Here is a 6,931-nt window from a genome sequence, read left to right on the forward strand (position 1 = left end):
GCGTGCCACAAAAGGTTCCAACTGCTGCTGAGGCCTTTTTGAGGACAAAAGCCTTTCTTGGGCTATTTAAACGACAATTTCGATCTGTTCGGCCTGTCTCTCCCTCGATTCAGCCACCGGACCAAAATATAAAAGAGTACTGAAAGAGAAAGTTTATATAGACAAATCTTTTTTAAACCTCTGAATCTCGTAGCATACGCCACATTCTTATCAACATTGTTGAGCAGAAACAAATTATTAGGCACAGTTGAGGCCAAACCCTGATACATAAGTGGTTTTTTCAATGCTCTTTTATTTACATGGCTGCTGAATTTTTGCGATGTAAAGTAAAGAATGCGCATTGAAAAGAATGTTTTGGCCCAGAAATAAAGAAAGAGCCGCTCCGCAGGTAGAGATCATGGCATATATTCCAAGTAAAGCAGAAACGAAAGGTTTCAATAGATATGACCAGCGAACAGTGGAACGCGGGAAAATTGAATTGACTTGAGCGAACATCTACCGTGTTTATCGTGGGAGGAGCGATACTGGAGGGGAAGAGCGTGCCAGGTGAGAGGGGAAGAGAAGAGTTGCCTTTACGTGGTAGGGACGGCAGAAATCAATCATGTTCGGACATTTTCAGCGGGGTGAGCAGATACGCGGCCAATTCAGAACACCCAAATTTGCCGCGTTGACCCTTGACCGAATTGACCCTTGAAAAGAAAGTTCGGTCAACTCAAATAACAAGCAAGTGCAATCGGTTCGGGGCTTAGTGATAGGATCCGTTCCTCTCAGTTTTAACTCTGTGTTTTTTTGGGTAGCATCATGTACCAAGTAGCCGGTTCTAGCTTACTTGTTCAGTTCGTGCCTATCCCACTAGGCATGACACCGTTAAAGCAGCCTATATCGCAACATGCCCCGAAAGTTGTTAGCTTTCCCGCTTCCTATCTAATTTTATTTTGTTACAAGTTGTACAGCCGCTTTCACATGGGCAAGGAGAGGGAAAACTTTTTGTGTGGATTCATTTGTGTTTTCTTCCACAGTCCTGTGAAAGAAGTAAAAGCTTATTTATGCACGCATCAACTAACTGAAAAAATCGGAGTTCATCTAGAAGGCTTGGTGTATTCTGCATGTTCTGTATTATCAATGTTTGCTGCTCACCAGCGAGTACAAGGCTACATTAGATGAGACGCAGCAAAGCGCAGGGTATTCGCTTTGCAACACGAGCCAGCTTCCTTTCTCGCGAGAGTACAGTAATGCCATTCGCTCTGAAACTAGGTGGACTGTGAGGACGCCGCGGCCGTCTTCTTGTACTAGGCCACGAGACCAAATGGAGAAACGTGCAGAAAAATGGGTAGTCGAGTGCAAAACGTTTGTACTATGAGCTTGCCGTCGTTAAGTTTATTGCTGGCGTCGGAATTCCTAGCGGCGCAACTGCTTGCAATTCATGCGCTGCTAACTCTAGGCATTATTGCTGACCTTCGACTGCAATTAGACTCTCACAAGCATAGTTTTTCCTAGTTGGTAGCGTGTAGGGTTGGTGTTGCGAGCGGCACCGCTCACGGCGCCCCTCATGAGCCTCACAGCGCGCCCCTCAACAAAGAAAAATCGAGTTATGGGCCGTCCAGCAGGTCATCGAGGCGCTAGCACGGCAGAGGCCTGGCGAGCCGGCGACGGCGAGCGAGGACCCAGTCCGCGCGGCAGGCGCCCCGAAGACGACGTAGGCACGTAGGCTCCGTCGGAGCTCGCGACTACGTCGATGTGAGGACGTCGATGTGAGGACGCAAGGCATCAGCGGCAATCAGAGCCCTGGGTCAAAGGTACCAGGCGTGATGATCTCGTTTGTAACTGAAACTATAGAGGCTAGAAATTCTAGCCTCTATACTGAAACATCACAGCTGAAGAGCCTCACGGCACGCCCCTCAACAAAGAAAAATCGAGCTTTGGGCCGTTCAGCAGGTCATCGAGGCGCTAGCACGGCAGAGGACTGGCGAGCCGGCAACGGCGAACGAGGACCCAGTCCGCGCGGCAGGCGCCCCGAAGACGACGTAGGCACGTAGGCCCCGTCGGAGCCCGCGAGCGCTCACTGCAGGCACAAATAAAGGTTTTCCAATCCAATCCCCACAAATTGTATTCCATAACGACGGATGGCGCCACTGCGTAAGTACCACTTCCAAAGCGAGCAACGCGAGGCGCTACTGCCATGTGACCGCTGGGAAGACTACGTCGATGTGAGGACGCAAGGCAGCAGCGGCAATCAGAGCCCTGGGTCAAAGGTACCAGGCGTGATGATCCCATTTGTAACTGAAACATCACAGCTGAAGAGCCTCACGGCGCGCCCCTCAACAAAGAAAAATCGAGTTATAAATTAAAGCCGTTCCACTCAACGTGAAAGCTGCCGGAAATGCAGAGCCGTGATTCGCCATAATGGACTGTGCGCCGTTATCCGCTCACTGCTACCACCCATTACACTGTGATCACCGCCCTGCCTCACTCATCTCCTGATAAAAGGAACGCAGGTTTGTACAACGCATTTCAAATTTCCCACCTTCGCAGGGCTCGCCGCCCCTTGCCTAGAACAGCGCAAGTTCTGTTCTTTTTGTGCTTGCTTTCATTGCGCACGTGCTGGCGCCTTTCTGCGTCATTTCTAACGCGGCATTTTTTTCTTGCGGGGCCGCTTTTTAAGTGCAGACCACTTCAGGGGTTCGCCTTCTCGTCGTACTGATCGTACCTCGCTCGCTGGACGGTAGAGCACTTACTGTGCTCTTGCCGCCAACATGACACCACGAGGGCAGAACTCCGGGCCGCACTCAGTGACTCGGTGCCCCAAGCCGCAAGCTAGAAGACTTCCTGTTCCCCACGGGACCGGACGCCATCCGACGGGAGGTCTTACAGCACCTACTCATTTTCCTGGTTACAACAGGACTAGCGCTGCGTTTGTAGCCATCGAGCCATGGATGAAACGAACGCGACATAGACTTCCCCCACTCTCCTAGCGCTCTTCTCTTCCCCCTTCTCTCTTCCTATCCTTTGAAACACCAATCCCCTTCCCTGAACTGGGTTGTATGAGGGTGAATTCCCCGTTGAGTTCAACAATATCCCCAGGCCTTTTCTCTTCCCTCCTTTGTTAATAAATAACCACCACCACCACCCAAGTACAGCCAGACGGCGTTCCGGCGTAGCGGCTGTGACGCGGCGTAACCCAGAGGTGACGAAAGCCAAGCGGTTTATATAGTCACAAGCGTTCGAAACTCGTCTACCGCAGGTACTTGTCATATATCTCCTCGTTGTTGAGCGCAAAGAAAATTGTAGGTACATTTGGGGCAAAATATACGTAATTAATCGGCAGCCTCCGCCTTCATTTAGTTAGGAACGCTCGTTGGGTTGGTTTTTACCATAGTAAGTACAAAAAAGTGCTTGTACAATGCCGGCACGTGCGGGAGGAAAAGCAAGCACAAAAATAACAGAGCTCCCGCTGGCTCAGTTTCAGGCAGTAGGCGCGCGAGCACTGCGAAGGAGGAAAATTTGAATTGCATTTGGTGCTAGCAGTGAGCAGATAACGGCGCTCCAGCCCATTATGGCGAATCACTACTCTGCCTTTCCGAGAGCTTTCACATTGTTTGGAGAGAGAGAGAGAACAAAACTTTATTAAAAAGAAAAGAAAACCGGGTTAGCGAGGGGGCGTGGCGGAGGACCAGAGGTCCGCCGCGACCGCCAGAGCTCGGCAGGTGACCAGCACTTGGCTGGACTCCTCGGAGCTGCCCAGGGCCTGCTCCCAGTGGAATGAGGAGGGGAGTGGGGAATATGGGTCAGCAGGACATTCGCAAAGAGAGTGATACAGAGTATCCAGCTGACCGCACTTGGGGCAGTGGGGTGTGTGGAATTGATGTGGATGTGTATGTATTAGTTGAGTACGATGAGGGAACGTGTGCGTTTGGAGTATCCGCCACATGTGGGCAGCCTCGGGGGATAGGTGTGGATGGGGGGGTGGGAGAGTACGGCGGAGGAGGCGGTAATGAAGGGTAATTTCCCTGAAACTGAGGAGAGACTCGGAGGTCTCGGTCTCGGGAGGCCCGTGTATAGGTGTACGAGAAACAGCGGCCCGGGAAGTAAGAGCTCGAGCGTGTGCATTCGCTGCCTCGTTAGCACCTATGCCAGTGTGGGCCGGGGTCCACACCAGTTGCACGGGGTCGGTCGGGGGGCTTTGGAGAAGAATTTTGAGGGCTACGGGGGATATAAAGCCTTTGGAGAAGTGCCGGATGGCCTGCTGCGAGTCTGATAGGACGGTGATTGGGGTGGGGCTCTGGGAGAGCGCAAGGGCAATGGCCGCTTCCTCCGCCGTAGTTGCACATGAGGTGGAGATGGTGGCAGTGTGTGTCGGGACATTGATGTCCGGTCCGGTAACCGCGAGGGCATAGGCCGGTTTATGTGGGTATTTGGCTGCATCTACGTATAGGGTGTGTTTGTCAGGGGGGTGGAGTTTTGCATGATGACTTGCACGAGCTGCTCGGCGGTTGGAATGGAATATGGGGTGCATGTGACGGGGAAGCGGTTTGATGCGGATGAGAGCTCGGATGTTGCGTGGAATAGGTTGGGGGGTAGCGGATGTTGTGAGGGGTGTATGACCTGTGATTTGGAGTATGTAATGGCCCGTGGGTGTGGTGGAGAGTCTGGCGAGTTGGGCTGTCCGGTGGGCCTCAAGGATTTCAGGGATGGTGTTATGGATGCCTAGTGACAAAAGGCGATTGGTAGGAGCCCCGGGAGGAAGGAGCAAGGCCGCGCGATATGCTTTGCGGATCATGGCATCCAGGGCGTTTGTTTGAGTGTTTGTGATATGCATGTAGGGGAGGTGGTAGAGTATGCGGCTGATCATAAAGCTGTGTAATAAACGTAGTCGGTCCAGTTCTGTTAAGCCATGATGGCGGTTGGCGACCCGTTTAATGAGGTGGATAGTTTGGGCTGTGTATTTCTTAATGTACTTGAGTGTGGGGAGTGTAGATCTGTTGTGTGTGATAGTAAGCCCCAAGATTCTTATCTCGTGAGTGTGGGGGATGGGGTTTTCATTCGCCAATAGTCGTATTGACGGTTGGGGGGAAGGGCGGGTTTTGGGAGGTGTCATGATAAGTAGGGCAGATTTGGTGGGCGAGCATGTTAGGCCAAGAGGGGTGATGTGTGTGAGGACGTGGTCAAGCCCAGCTTGTAAGGTGTCTTCTATCTGGTTATCACTGCCACGTGTCACCCATATGGTGATATCATCTGCGTAAATGGTGCTGCGAAGTGCGGGGATATTGAGGAGTTGGTGAGCGAGTGGAATGAGAGTAATATTAAAAAGTAGGGGTGAGAGAACTGCCCCTTGGGGAGACCCGCGATTAGGCATTTGGAAAGGCATGGATTGTATGGGGCCGAGTTTGATAGTGGCTGTGCGTTGGCAAAGGAAGTTGTTGATATAGATATAAAATCGGGTTCCCAGTCCGAGGTTGCTGATGGCTGCGAGGATTGCCTCATGTGATAAGTGGTCAAAAGCCTTTTGCAGGTCAAGTGAGAGTACCGCAGAGTTATCTTTGGCAGGTGGGTGTTTTATTAAGTCGTGGTGGAGTTGTAAAAGGGCATCCTGTGTGGAGAGGGCGGGGCGGAAGCCTAACATATTGAGAGGATATAGGTTGTTAGATTCTAGATAGTGGGAAATACGGTTGTAGATGACGTGCTCTAGCAATTTTCCAATGCAGGAGGTCAAAGATATGGGGCGGAGGTTGTGCATAGAGGATGGTTTACCCGGTTTAGGTATTAGCGTGATGTCCGAGTGTTTCCAGGCTGCTGGAAGGGTGCCTGACGTCCAGTGTAGGTTATAGTAATCGGTAAGCTGCGTGATGAGATCGTCATTGAGATGTCTAAGTATCGTATTTATTACTTTATCGTGGCCCGGGGCTGTGTGCCGGCGTAGGGTTGATATGGCCGATTTCACTTCCTCTATAGTTATAGTGGAATCGAGGGCTGCATTTGGTGCTCCCATGTAGCAAGTTGAAGTGGGATTTGCGGGTAGCGGTTGGGGGATGTACAAGTCCTTCAGTGTTTTTATGGTTTCTTCCGGGGGTGTTTGGAGCGAATGGATTAATTGGGTTGTGCGGTGTTGTGATTGTTGTTTGGTGTTATTGGGGTCTATGAGGCTACGAAGTATCTGCCATGCCTTTCTGGTTGAGAGCTCTCCTTTGAGGTCGTCGCAGAGGGAGTTCCAATTCGATCGCGCGAGAGTTTGGGCATGCTGTTCTATTTGTGTTCGGAGGTGTGCTAGTTTGAGTTTGAGTGCTCTTTTGTGTTTGTGCTTACGCCATCGTTTTTCGATGCTGCAATAAGCTTCCCATAGGTGAGTAATGTGAGGATCAACGTATGGGGTGGGGATTTTGGGGTCGATGAGAGAGGTACTCTGTTCTTTGGCGTGTAGGATAGATGTTATCCATGTTTCGAGCTCACTTTCTGTGTTAGGGGGCGGGATGTCTAGACTGTTGGTTCGGAATTGGTCCCAGTTGGTAAGGGTGTGTTGTTTTCAGGGGGGGGGTGCGTGTATGAGTGCTACAGATAATTTGTGTTTTAGTGATGAAGTGGTCACTTCCTAGGGATTGTGGAAGTGGGTTCCATGTGGCGTTGGATATGTTTTTCGTTATGGTTAGGTCGGGAGCTGTGTCCTTTTGCACGCTATTGCCTAATCTGGTGGGCTGTTGAGGGTCGTTATGCATTGTGAGTTGGAGTTCCTGTATAACTTCCCATAGTATTCTACCCTTTCGGGTGGTGCGTGTGTATCCCCATGCTATATGTGGCGCGTTGAAGTCGCCCAGAATGAGTAGTGGCTGGGCTTTGGAATGGTGTATGGCTTGTTGGAATAGCGCTTTGAAATTAGTATAGGTGGATTTGGGTGGGCTGTAGACATTCAAGACGTGTAGGTAGGTGCTAGTTGGTTTGG

The sequence above is a fragment of the Haemaphysalis longicornis genome, unplaced genomic scaffold (assembly GCF_048455015.1).
Source record: "Haemaphysalis longicornis isolate Haplotype H1 unplaced genomic scaffold, Haemaphysalis longicornis Haplotype H1 scaffold_5, whole genome shotgun sequence".
In the NCBI taxonomy this organism is placed as follows: Eukaryota; Metazoa; Arthropoda; class Arachnida; order Ixodida; family Ixodidae; genus Haemaphysalis; species Haemaphysalis longicornis.